The 14,699-nt window shown below is 39.8% G+C and overlaps 1 protein-coding gene across 5 annotated transcripts in view; it reads right to left on the bottom strand.

Annotated features, from left to right (window-relative positions):
• Nucleotides 1-14,699, bottom strand: part of CREBBP (CREB binding lysine acetyltransferase) — a 123,044-nt gene that overhangs the window by 83,646 nt on the left and 24,699 nt on the right. The gene's annotated exons all lie outside the window — the stretch shown is intronic.

Genomic DNA, 14,699 nt, shown 5'->3' with positions numbered 1-14,699 from the left:
AAAATGCCAGAAGTATTACACAGTAATCAACATAAAAACCCTAAATGTTTTAACTTGGTGACAGATGGACAGCAAATTACTGTCTACAGTAAATGTGATTCTTTCCAAAATATTGCAGAAACATTTTGGAGAAGTAGATCTTTGAAGTCATGCTTTGGACCCATTTACATAAGGAATGTTAGGTTTAGTACATCCCAACTTTCTACACCGAACAAGGAAGGAAATGACAGATACTGTTTGAAGTGTGATGTGTCTAGGAACCAATGGACAACCATGCCATATTCTCGTGTTTTTGTTTTTAAAGTAGGCTCTGCGTCCAGCATGGAATCCAATATAGGGCTTGAACTCACGACCCTGAGATCAAGACCTGAGCTGAGATCAAGAGTCAGATGCTTAACACATTGAGCCACCCAGAAGCCCCCATTCCATATTCTAATGTATGCTCGCATCAAGTTGGAGAGATCTCCCAGTGCCACAGCACCAGCCCCGTGTAGAACTGGTACCAGAAGCAAACTCAGAGCGCCTCACCCCCAAGACCTCCAAATTAGAATTTGCATCTTAACAAGATCCTCGGGTGATCCCTAAGTCCTTAAAGTTTAGGAAGCATTGCCCAAATCGATGCTGAAGTCTGACAGACAGGTGCCTGGCCAGGTTTGAGAAAAAGTCCTAAAATGTTTGTACTGATGGAAATGCACCTGAGAGGAATACAAGGAACAGAGCTTCACAGAGACCCCGGGTCTGGATACTGTGCCACCATCTCCCGACTAGGACCCTAAGTAAAACGTGATATTGAGCTCCAAATTTTTCACCTACTGAGTAGTTACAGGGGAACAACAGAACTTAGGTACAATCGTATTTTCAAACTTTCTGGTAATCTGCTGCTGTCTCCTGCCATGCTGGGGGAAGCCTGTCCCTTCAGCCCATCTCTGAGGCTGCATGCCTGCCATAGTACAGGCTGGCCTGAGGTTCAGCCTTACAGCTTCAGAGCCCCCCAACCCCAGAAGTTCCATTTGTCATTCAAGTCAGGCAAGCTCCCAATCAAGAAACCACAGGCAACAAATAACAAAATGCAAAGATCCACAGGCAACAGAGAGTAGGGAAGAGTCAGAGCAGGGGCTTGAGGGAACCTGCAGTCAGTATGGGAGCTCGGGGGGGGCTGAAGCTGAAAGCAGTGCAAGGGCCCTGGACACCTCCGTGAATGAACGTGGGTTCTTAATGCAAATGCTCAGGTGTGCACGACCACCAAGGAACCACGCACTTAACAGATACAAGAGGCAGCACAGAGCTGGAGACGTGGAAATTCTGACCATCCCGAAGCTCAAGACTTTGCTCAACATCCCAGATACTGAGCTAAAACGCCCCACAAAAGACCATGTCTAAGGAGCAGGGCTCCTCAAGACCTGCCTTAAGAAAGTTTAAAAAGTCTTGAAAGGATCAAACTGGTGTGAGCCCAACATCAGACCCAACTCTCTCTAAAGGAAGACAACAAAACTGATCTCCAACAACATATTCACAATGTCCACTACAGTCAAAAATTACTGAACATACAAAGAGGTAGGAAAACGTAACCCACAATCAGAAATCTTACACGCAAACACAATACCACAAATGAAAAATCAGCCTTCAAAAGAAGGACAGGAAAAGAAGAAAGAGAAAAAAGGAAAAAACACAGAAGGGTCAAATAGTATCTGTTACAAATAGTAGACATAGCAAGACTGGTACCTAAATCCAACTATATCAACATTCATTGTAAATAAACATTCCCAAACTAAGATCGTCAGAATAAATTAAAAATAGGTTCCAACCATATGCTCTTTACAAGAGATGGACTTTCTTTCTTTCTTTCTTTCTTTCTTTCTTTCTTTCTTTCTTTCTTTCTTTCTTTCTTCTTTCCTTTCTTTCTTTCTCCTTCCTTCCTTCCTTCCTTCCTTCCTTCCTTCCTTTTGACAGAGAGAGAGAGAGAATCTCAAGCAGGCTCCATGCCCCGTGCAGAGCCTAATACAGGGCTCCATCTCAAGACCCTGAGATCATTACCTGAGCCAAAATCAAGAGTAAGACACTTAACCCACTAAGACACCCAGGTGCCCCCCCTTTTTTATTTTAAAGATTTTATTCTTTAGTAATCTCTACACCCAACATAGAGCTCAAACTCACAATTCCAACATCAAGAGTCACATGCTCCCCCACCGAGACAGCCAGATGCCCCAGGGACTTTTTAAGACACAAGAGGGTAAGAATTTGCCTGGCAAATATTAATCATAAAAAAGCAGGAGTGGCTATGTTAATGAGACAAGTAGATTTCAAGACAAAGAATATTAACAGAAATAAAGAGGGACATTTAGAATGATAAAAGGCTCAATTCATCAGCTAGACAGAATAATCCAAAATGTATATTTGTCTAATGAAAGGGCTTCAAAACACAGGAAATAAGCAAGCAGACTTCATTCTGACTAAAGGAAAAATACACAAATCTATAATTACAATTGGTTATTTTAATAGTCTCTCAGTAACTGATAAAACCAGAAAAAGTCAGACTACAGCTGATTTGAGCACAATCCACCAGCTCTGACACTACAGAACACCTCACCCCCCAGCTGCAGGATGCCCGTTCTTCCAGACCACATGCAGAACATTCATCAAGACAGGCTAGATGCTGGACCGTAAAACAGGTCTCAGTAAACGTCAGAGGACAAAAATCATACAGAGTATGCTTTCTGAACATAAATGAATTAGAAATGAGTAACAAAATAGTATCTGCAAAATTCCCAAATATTTGAAAATTAAGCAACATACTTCCACATAAAAATATAAATCAAAGAAGAAATCACAAATAAAAGATAAAAATACTCTGAACTAAATGGTAATGAAAACAAAACATCACAATTTATGGGATGCAGTGTGGAGCCATACTTTGGATGAGATGTACCACAAGTCTAAAATGAGTGATCTAAGCGCCTACCCCAAGAAGCTAGCAAGAGCAATAAACCCAAATTAATTGGAAAGAAATTAACAAAATGGAATTAATGATATAAAAAACAAGAAATTGTTTGAAAAACTGAAGTTGACAAGCCCCAACCCAGCATGATTAGGGAGAAACAAGAGAGAAGCAGAAATTATAAATATCAGATTGAAGAGGGGTACTGACCATTAATTACAGATTCTACAGACATTAGAAGGGAATTAGGGGAACACTATGAGCACATTCATGCCAAATAAATTTAAGAACTTAGATTAAATGGATAAATCCCTTGAAAAATAAACTCCTAGTACAAAAGGAGCACAAGCTCCTTTCACCAGAAGAGAAAACTTCGAAGAGCCTGGACCTATGAAATTAGCTGAATAATAATTAAAAATCTTCAGATCAGAAAAACTCCAGGGGCGCCTGGGTGGCACAGCGGTTAAGTGTCTGCCTTCGGCTCAGGGCGTGATCCCCGCGTTATGGGATCGAGCCCCACATCAGGCTCCTCCGCTGTGAGCCTGCTTCTTCCTCTCCCACTCCCCCTGCTTGTGTTCCCTCTCTCACTGGCTGTCTCTATCTCTGTCGAATAAATAAATAAAATCTTTAAAAAAAAAAAAAAGAAAAAAAAAAGAGAAAAACTCCAGATGGCTTCACTGGTGAATTTTATGAAACACTTATGGAGTACACAATACTAATCTTAGACAAACTCTTTCAGGAAAGAAGGGAAAAGGTTAACTGTTGCAAAGTAATTCCAGAAGCCAGTAGGGTCTCGATACCAAAAACAAGTAAGGACATGGCAAGAAAAGCACACGCCTGTATCCCTCATGAACACAGATGCAAAAATCCTGGACAGTATTTTAATACATCAGATCCAGTCTTACAAACAGAAGACCATGCAGCATGATCAAGGGAAGTTATCCCAGGAATGTAGGGCTGGTTCAACATTCAGAAAGATGTACTTCACCACATTAATAAAGAAAATTTCTATGATCATATCAACAGACGCAGAAGAGCATCTGAAGAAGTTCAGCAATCATTTATGATCAAAAGACTCAGCAAAGCAGGAACAGTAGGGCCCCTTCTCAATCAAGGAGATCCTAAAAAGCCTACAACTAACACCACACTTAATAATAGTGACAGGATGCTTTCCTCCACAGGTCAAGAACAACACAAGGGGTGTGTGCTTACACCACTTTCATGGAACACTGTACTGGAGGCTTTGGGCAGAGCAATGAAGCCAGAAAAGTAACAGTGGAAGAAGAAAACCCCCTATTCAAAGAGAACATGACTTAGAAAATTTTAAGGCATCTACCAAATAAATAACAGAACCAATGACAGAGTTTAGCAAGGTTACAGGACATAACGTTAATACAGAAAAGTCAAGCTGTATTTCTCCACAATAGCAACAAGTCAACCAATGAAATAAAACCTAGAAATTAAACAGAAATGAAAATAAGAAACCAAGCAACCTGACTTTAATACTTACCAGGAACCTAAAGAAATAGACCAATGGAAAAGACCACAACAGGGGTGGCAGACTTCTTTTGTAAAGGAACAGTTACTAAAGATTTTAGTCGTAGCAGGCAACCTATAGTTTCCATCCCTCATTCTTTCATTTATTTGTTTTTCAGTTTATTTTTTCAGTTTATTTTATAACCCTTTAAAAATATAAAACCCATTCTTAGGTTGTAGGCCATACAGAAATAGTCCACAGGCCAGATCTGGCCCCTGGGTTGTAGCCTGCTGACTCGTGGACTAGAGTCTAGAAACAGAACCCTCCTTATCCAGTCAATTCCATTCCTAGTTATTTATCCAAGAGAAATGAAAATTTATGTCCACACAAAGATGTATACAAAAATGTTCACAGAAGCTTTATTCTTAATGGCTCCAAACTGCAAATCACCACAACCTCCATGAATAGGAGACTCGATAGGCAAATCATGGTGTACTCACACAATGGAATACTACTTGGCAATAAAAAGAATCGAGCCCAGAAATTAGATGGATGAATCTCAAAAGCACGCCATAAGCAAAAAAGCCCTGCAATAAAAGTCCATGCCACAGGATTCTCTTTATACAAAGTCTGAGAACAGGTACAAGGTGAAAAAGATCAGGAGTGACTGCAGGAGTGGGGTGGAAGGACAGGAGAAGGGAGAAATACAAAGGAACTTTCTGGGATAATGGAAACGCCCCATATCTTGACAGGGGTGTGGGCTACACCCAAATTCATGGGTAGTTATGAGTTTTGACAAATGCATTAATACTTAAGACCAGTGCATTGGGGCGCCTGGGTGGCTCAGTAGTTAAGCCTCTGCTTTCAGGCCAGGGCGTGATCCCCGGGTCCTGGGATCGAACCTGCATCAGGCTCCCTACTCCACTGGGAGTCTGCTTCTTCCTCTCCCACTCCCCCTGCTTGTGTTCCCTCTCTCGCTGGCTGTCTCTCTCTCTGTCAAATAAATAAATAAAATCTTAAAAAAAAAAAAAAAAGACCTGTGCATTTCACACTATGTACATTACATTTCCAAAAATAATAAAACAGCAAAACATTTAAAAATTAACAGGTCTGTAGTAGGTCTTTAACTCCAGATCCCAACAGTTGACCTTCAGTCGGAAAGTAACAAGGCTGACTGGGTTTCCTTACAGGTATTACTCTTCAAAATAGTCACCTGGGAGACTTATCTAATCAAAGTATTCAATGTTACTATCATGCAAAACATTCATTCAGTTTGTCTTACAGAACACAATCAGTTACAAAGTTAAATGTAAAAAAAAATATGACTCCCACTTTGACTTTAAAGAGATACGTAATTATAGATAAAAGATTTAAGGAAGACATCAAAAAGGTACCACTAATTTTGAACTAGGTGATAGCATCCTCATGAACAATGTTTTCTTCTCTAGATTTTCAAAATTTTGTACAATAAACAACTATTTCCATTATTAGAAAATATTCTCCGAAAACATTAGAAAAGCAAATGTTCTGTGGTTATCTCAAAACCTTTCTCCAAGAAAGCACAAGCCACCTAATTGATCTTCTCTGAAAGTTTTTCAGTAAACCCAGGCACCACGCTAAAAACTATGAGCACACCACCTCATTCAATCAGCACAACAAATCTCCCGGACAGATATTATCATCACCCCCCCCCTTTAATCTACACAATTCTCAAAGGCAGGTACTATTATTATCCTCATTTAAAAAACAAAAAACTAAGACCCGGAGTGATTACATAATTTTGCCACAGCTCATAATTAGCGGAGCCTGGGTTTGAACTGAGGCAGCTTACTCCAGAGCTCTGGCTGTGCTCTTAAGCAAAGACCTGCAGTCAACGTGGGGAAGGCAGTGGCGGCAGCGGTGGCTGCTGCTACTGCTATGAAGAGGAAGAAAGAAAAGAGGAGGAAGAGGAAGATCAAGTACTACCTGTAGTCAAGCCATTTAATATACACATACAATCTCATTTAATTAAAAGGTTTGAAAAAGAAATTCATGAATAATTTTTTAAAAGATTTGAGAGAGAAAGAGCGAGCCTGCAAGAGTGGGGGGGAGGGGAAGACACAGAGGGAGAAGCAGACTCCCCACTGAGCAGGGAGCCCAATGTGGGGATCGATCAAGGACCCCAGGCTCATGACCTGAGCAGAAAGAAGATGCTTAACCAACTGAGCCACCCAGGCGCCCCAAATTCATGGGTAATTATGGAAAGTTAGGCACAGCTGTGAGCACCTTCCATTACGATCATGGATATGATTACTGAGCTGGCTTAACATTTTCCCCCAAAACTGGCACCTATTGGAGCTACACGCAACCCACATGCTGCATTCAAAGCTCTCAGTCTTCTCATTCCATAAACTGACCACTGATTTTCATTGTAACTTTAAAAAAAGGCCAAATTTGAGGGGCGCCTGGGTAGTGCAGTCGTTAAAGCGTCTGCCTTCGGCTCAGGGCGTGATCCTGGCGTACCGGGATCGAGTCCCACATCGGGCTCCTCTGCTGTGAGCCTGCTTCTTCCTCTCCCACTCCCCCTGCTGTGTTCCCTCTCTCTCTGGCTGTCTCTCTGTCACATAAATAAATAAAATCTTTTAAAAAAATAAATAAATTAATTAAAAAAAAATAAAAATAAAAAAAGGCCAAATTTGGATTTACTTAGAATTCCCTTATCTTCTTGGCATTAGTTCAAGGATCAGATGAAAGGATCAGATTACATGAAAACAAGAAAAGTATCAGACAAATGTACAGTATTATTTCTCTTGCTATTAAATATTAGAAATTTCCTATTATCATTAAAAAATAGAGGAGGTGGATGAGTCATTCATTCCTTTAATAGCCAACTTGGCTCTATTATTTTCACGCACTATATTCCACTAATTCCTTCCTTTAACACACAGGTTCTCAGAGGGTGGTCACAGATCAGCACAACCAGGGTCACATGGGAGCTGGCAAAAAAAGCCAATTATTAGGTGCCCCTCCAAACCCACTAAATCAGGAAACTCTAAGGAGGGGTCCAGGATTCTGGGTTAACAAGCCTGCGGTGATTCTGTTGGACGCTCAAGTCTGAGAATCACTGCTTCCTCCTATCTGACCAAAATGCTGGCTGACTGGGTCTAAGGGGTCTTCACCTAAATCAAAGCCTTTACCCCTTAGGGGGAGCTCCAGGCAATAGTAAGCTCTGGGTTTTCTGACCACTTTCCAAAAGAGAAGAATAATCCAAAAATGTTATTGAAAAAAAAAAAAGCCCCCTCTAACCCCTTGCGAAGATGGTGTACCACGCAAACTACTTTGGACTCTTCCAGATTGGTTACTTCTAAGAAAGGACTAATAGGATTTCTAGGGTCACAAAAGCACATTTTTATCAACCTTAGATTCTGGACCCTTGGCAACACACATCGCAACACCACCCTCTTTCTATCAGCGCCGACCTTCCTCTGCTACCTTCTCTATGCAGAGCAACAACTCTAAATACCTGTAGCTTAAGTGTACAGCTTCCAATTCCCACTTGAATTTGTCTTTTTTGCTTTCCTTCTAAAAGACAAGCATTTGGGTTATTTTCACTGGAAAACTAGAACATGCTACCAAAGAGATAACATACCAGGTTCTGACACTGTTGAAGTTGAGACTGTTTCCTTTGCTCTTTAAGTCATATCATGCCTTGTTAGCATTAATGCTATGCTGTTAAAATAGCTTATATTTTCTATTTTAAATAATTTCTTTAAAAGCCACAAAAGTAGGAATAAGAAAGTAGAAATAATCACAAACATTGAGAAGGTCTAAAATTATATTAAAAAGTTTTGCACAACTCTAAGCTAATGAATCTTAAAGCCTGGATGAAAAGAATTTCTATTTTTTTAAAAGATATATTTATTTGAGAGAGAGAGCGAGACAGAGCCCGAGCGAGCATGGGGGAGGGGCAGAGGAAGAGAGTCACAAAGAGACCCCGGAGGAGCGCAGAGCCTGATGTGGGGCTCGATCTCACGATCCTGAGATCACAACCCAAGCCAAGACCTAGAGTCAGATGCTTAACTGACTATGCCACCCAGGCGCCCCAATAAGAATTTCTATTAAGATATAAATTATAAAACTGACCCAAGAACACGCTGCACAGGTCAGTGATGAAGAGACCCTCAGCCAGACTATGTGGGATCCAATCCTGTTCTGCCACTGTACTTAGTCAACTTTCCTTCATTCCCTCCACTCTGTGTTCTTCCCTTTCTTAATCTGTGACATGGAAATAGTACATACTACCCACTTCCTGTATTTTTATGAGAAATAAACGTAAATATTTTTGAGTATTTCTCAAAATTAAACTTAGACTTTTCTTTCTTTTTATTCTTTTCTTTAAAGATTTTATTTATTTATTTGAAAGGGAGACAAAGCGGCAGGCTGAGGGAGGGAGAAGCAGACTCCCCACTGAGCAGGGAGCCCAATGTGGGGCTCAATTCCAGACCCTGGGATCGTGACCTGAGCCAAAGGCAGACACTTAACCAACTGAGCCACTCAGGCATCCCAAATTTAGACTTTTCTTAAAGAAAAATATACTGACTGACCAAAGACATCAATTGTCTAAAAGGTCCAGGATATACAGAAAATAGCAAGAGTGCTGTCAAAGATCTTCAGTCACCCCCAAAGAAAAAAAAGCTTTAGGCCCATACAGTTGTACAGGTGATGTCTCTCAATTCCTCAAGAAACAGATCATTCAAATGCTAAACCATTTCAGAGAAGAGATGTGAAAGGTTTCCAAACTCATTTTGACCAAGTTACAGAACACTAATACCAAAACCTAACAAAACACGAAACAGAACTATGGCTCAATCTCACCACTGATTAGTGAGAAGTAAAAATTCTAAATGAAACATTAGCAAATAAAATTCAGCAATACATTAGCTTTTAACTTCACAATTACAGAGATGGTTCGATTTAATATTAGGAAACCTACTGAGGTAATTTGTCACATAAATAAAACAGAAGAGAAAAATCACAGGACAATCATCATAGACATTAAAAAGGAATTTCATAAAATCCAACAACTAATAAATGAGGATTAGATTATGCTCCAATTTAAAATGGCTGCAAACCAAAGCTCACATCATATTTAATAAAAAAAATACTAGATATACCTCTATTTAAGTCAGATACAAGACAGGGAAGTCCAAGAACATAAACACTGGCAGAAACACTGGCAAGAAGAAGATGAAAGTATCAGAAATGCAAAGATGACTGTCTACTAGGAAAACCCAAGAGAATCACCTGAAAAAGTATTAGAATAAATAAGAGAATTCCATAAGGTGGCCAGGATTACCAAAGTAACATATATGTATGTTATCACCTTTCCTGTACTAAAACAGTAATCACGTAATGAAAGAGAATAACTCATCTAACAGCAACAATAAACCCACTGATACATGCAGAAATAAACAATAAGAAAAGTGTATCACCTATATAAAGAAAATTATACTATGCTTCCGAGCAACATAAGACTCCATGAAAAGATGTAACTTGTATGTTTAGAATGACTCATGAAGGCACAAAACTATTACAATACCAAATTCCCTCTTAAATGATTTATAAAGTTTAATACAATCCCAATCAAATTCTAAGATTTTTGTTTGTTTTTAAGAATTTGAAAGACAGTTCTAAAGTTTACCTGCAACAGTAGTTCTCAACCCCAGCTGCCGTGAAAATCATTTGCGGAACTGTAAACCACAGCAATGCTCACACCACACCCCAGAGAATCTAACTTAATTGGTCTGCAGTGGGGTTCAGGCACCATATTTTTAAAAATCTCCCCAGGGAATTCTGACGTGCAGATAGGGTTGAGAACGACACATCTAGAAGAGTATCTTATAAGGACGGCCAAGAAAATACTGGATTCTTGAAAAAGAATGAAGAGCAACTCCATCCATCATGTACTGAAGTTCATTATATAGGTAGTACAGGACGTTTCTGGCACAGGATAAGAAAAAATCAATGAAACAAACAAATAGTCCAGAATTAGACCCAAATTTTGTATATTTGAAAACTGAGTAAAATGTAACAAAAATGGTATGTCACGTTACTGGAAAAAAAAAGCTGGATCAGCAATATCTAAACAAATGGCACTGGGATGACGACTACAATTTGGAAAAAAACATACAGCTAGAGCTCTGTATCTCACTTTGGCCACAATCAATTCTGAGTGAACTACCCAAGATATAAGGGGAAAAAAATACAGAAGAATATTTCATAATTTTGGAATAGAGAAAGCATTCCTAAACATAACATAAAACTCAAAAGCCATAAAAGAAAAAATGGATAAATTTGTTTCTATAAAAACTGAAAACATCCATTTGGTAAAAACACAGAACTATCAAATTGTAAACCCAAGTGGCCATACTCCTGGTAAAACAGACTTCAGCAAATAAAAAAGAGGAGGAAAAGCTTATTTATTAAAAGTTTTTAACTTTCAATGTACAAAGAATATTAAGAATTCAAAACAACAAGAAAAAAAGGAAACGCAACAGAAAAACAGAAGACATGAATAGTACAATATAAATGCTCATGAATTCCTGAAAAGACATTTTTGCCTAAGAGAATGGCAAATCAGCAAAAGCATGCCATCAGTGTTGATAAGAATCGGGGGTGGGGGGTGGGGTGCGGTGGGACAGAGACTCATTCACATTTGGTGAGGGTGTAATCTGCACAATGTTTATGGAGAGTATTTGACAATAGCTATGCTTATCAAAAATGTCAATATCCATTAATCCAGAAGTCTTGCTACCAAGATTTTTTTTTTCTGTGAGTTATGTGATAGAGTTTTATTAAGCAAGGACACATAAAAAGCTCTCTGGGGTCAGAGGGGTCCTAAGAGGGTTGCCCACTCTACCAAGAAATTTATCTAGCAGATACACTCAGCTGTACAAATATGTATTATCAAAACTGTTATATCAGCAAAACACTGGAAACAACCTAAATGTACAGCCATCAGGGCATTAGTCCTATAAATTAAGATATACCCAAATCAGGGACCACCACCATACCATACCCAGTAAGAAGGACTGAGCTCGATCTAACACAGAATTTCTAACTTATATTACAGTGGCAGGAAGGAGGTATGTGTACATACATACAGGGCAGGGCAGAGAGAGAGATGTCATATTATACCACTCTTTATGTTTAGGGGAGATACACACACACACACCCAACTCTCTACGCCTCTATATGCACAGATCATCCCCAACAGGATAGATAAGAAATAGTTGTCTTTGGTGAGAGAATCTGGGAGAGCCAAACGTCAAGAGTTAAGGGAGATTAACTTTTCAGTTCTTACTCTTACTGCCTTTTTCTTTTTTCTTTTTTTCTTTTGTGGCTTGTTGTTAAGCCGCGTACAGTATTACTTTCTAGAAACAACACTTTTAACAAAGCCTTTGACCCAATAACCTTACTTTTTAGAATCTATCCCATGATGTGTGTGGATATGCCTACACAAAAAGATACATGCATTGCAGCTGTACTAATGAAAAATCAAAAACAATCCAAATGTTCATCATCAGAGGAGTAGATCAATAAATTATGATACATCCTATAATGGAATACTTTGCTATCAGTAGGAAAACAAGGGAAACCTGTGTGCGCTGATAAAGAAAGGCAAGTAGGGTATATACTGTTACATAAAGCAGCAAGGTGCTTATGTAGTTGGTTCCACTTCTTATGAACATATTTGTATAGAAGTGGTTATCTGGGAGTGCCTGGGCAGCTCAGTTGGTTAAGCGTCTGATTCTTGATCTCAGCTCAATCAGGTCTTGATCTCAGGGTCCTGCATTCAAGCCGTATGTTGGGCTCTACAATGGGCAAGGAGCCTACTTAAAAAAATCAGAACAAAACAAAAAACCAATGAGCAAAAAAAAGAAGTCGTTGTCGTAAGGAATGAGGCTGGTCTTTTCTATTATTTGAATTATTTTATAGGAAATCTGCATTTCCTTTGTGATAATTTTTTTTAAAGATTTTATTTTATTTACTTGACAGAGAGAGCGAGCACAAGCAGGCAGAGGAAGAGGGAGAAGCAGAATTCCTGTTGAGCAGGAGCCCGATGCGATGCGGGGCTCAATCCCAGGACCCTGGGATCATGACCTGAGCCGAAGGCAGACGCTGAACGACTGAGCCACCCAGTTGCCCTGTGATGATAATTTTTAAAACAAAATTATCTTTAAAAAAGTTTCTTTTCCCCCCTGTGCATTTCAAAATCTTATTTGGATTAAAATGAACTTGTCTCTTGCTCTATTTGCCCATCACTATTAGTTCTTTTGTCCCACCCAAAGGCCATGACAACCCTTCCAAAAAACACCAGTCCCTGTCCTTCCTTCACCATCAGCCTCTTTGGGATACCTACAGGGTGGGGACGACTGTCCCCACAACACTAATGTGACTTCCTTTGCACACAGTGAACACTCACAGAGTGTGTTTGAAAGACAGATCACTCCGTACACAGGAATGAAACCCTGAGCAGCCAGAGGAGCATGAAATGACAAAGATACACCAACAGAGCCCAGACTGCAGGAAACCTGCCAGAACCAATAAACAAAACAAACAAAACCACTAGATTCTTCAACAAATGAATTGTAAGGATCCTAGAGATTACCAGATCCTTAAGAGTCATATCCACTGAATATAGTTACTCTGATTTGGGGAAAAAACCCTATAAAAACAAATTAGGACACATGAGACCACTGGAAATCTGACTTATCTAGTAGACCTTGATGACATGAAGAAATCATTCATTTATTTGCATGTGAGAATGGCGCTGGGTTTAGGTCTATCCTATCTTTTAGGAATACACATTATCAATGGCTCACCAAGTATGGTCAAGGAGCCCAGATACATTTTCCGGGGGAGGGGGTCATGATGTCAAAACTATTTTCATAAAATACTAAGACATTATTGCCTTTTTTACTCTCATTCTCTCACAAAAACATACAGGCATTTTCCAGAAGCTCTGTGACCTGTGGTATCACTGTGCTTAATGGCTAATGGAATGTGTACTTGGTTTTCAAAATTCTGTTTCAGTATTTAATGTGCCAAATATTGATAGATATAATCCACATTTTAAAGAAATCTCCTTGGGGCCTCAACAGTTGTTGAGATTATTCAGGAATCCTAAGACCAAAAAGTTTGAGAACTCTTGCATTAAACTACTATGTCTACCTTTGCATAGGACTTAAATTCTCCAAAATAAAAAGTTTTTTGTAAGGGGGTAGCATGGATTGATGAGTGAATTGGGAAAGAGCAAACATCAGGCTGACGATGAGCCCTAAAGCCACAGTAATGTCTTCTCAACCTACCTCTCGAAGGCATGGGCACCCACAGACCCCTCTACAAATGCCAGGGACAACTAAAATTTAAGTTCCCATTCCCTCCCCTTTAACAACACTTCAAAAGAGATAAAAGCAATTTTAATGTTTGGAATTCCAGCTGACTATTGAACAATGCGGGGGTTTGAAGCCCTGACCCCTGCCCAGTGGAAAACTGGCATAAAAATTGTCACTTCCTAAAAACTTACTAACAGCCTACTACTGCCCGGAATTCTTGCCAATAACATAAACTGCTAATTAGCACATATTCTGTATATGTATGATATATTGTTTTCTTACAATAAAGAAAAAAAAACACTAAGAAAATCATAAGGAAAACACATTTACAGTACTGTATTTATCAACCCCCCCCAAAAAACAAACAAACAAAACAACCCATGTATAAGTAGACTTGCGTAGTTCAAAGCTGTATTGTTCAAGGGTCAACTGTACTTCATTTTTATTTAAGTTAAAAACGAAATTGTCTCCTTACCTAACACAGTCCCAGGGCTTCATCTGCACCTCCTAGTGCCCATGACAGCCTTGCGGGGAAACTGCGTGCTACTCTAACTAGTCCTTCTCCTTCATTTGGACTAATCAAATCCGAGAAACAGCCCAAACCGTTCTACTGTTCTAGAATTTGCTGTTGCAAATACTGCCTGCAACAGGTGCTCCTGTGGCTGCCACTCCTCAGTGGCCTTGTCTCAGAGCCGCCGTGGCGTCTGCTCCCACACTGGGGGTCTACCTGCACTCCATTTCCAGTTGTTCCCTATCTACCATGGCACCTGCCTTCCCTGTCCTCCACGTTCAGCTCCTACTCTACATGCCAGCTGCATGGCTGGTGGCGGAAACCCAGAGCAGTGCTCCCAACCTGCAAAGGCCTCGCAGCCACCTGGAGGCTCTGAGGCTCCAGTGTGCCGGGCCCCAC

The sequence above is a fragment of the Ursus americanus genome, chromosome 2, assembly GCF_024610735.1.
Source record: "Ursus americanus isolate L20-20 chromosome 2, mUrsAme1.1.p, whole genome shotgun sequence".
Lineage (NCBI taxonomy): Eukaryota > Metazoa > Chordata > Mammalia > Carnivora > Ursidae > Ursus > Ursus americanus.
Note: the sequence above shows the minus strand (reverse complement) of the source record. Positions and strands in the feature narration are given on the sequence as shown.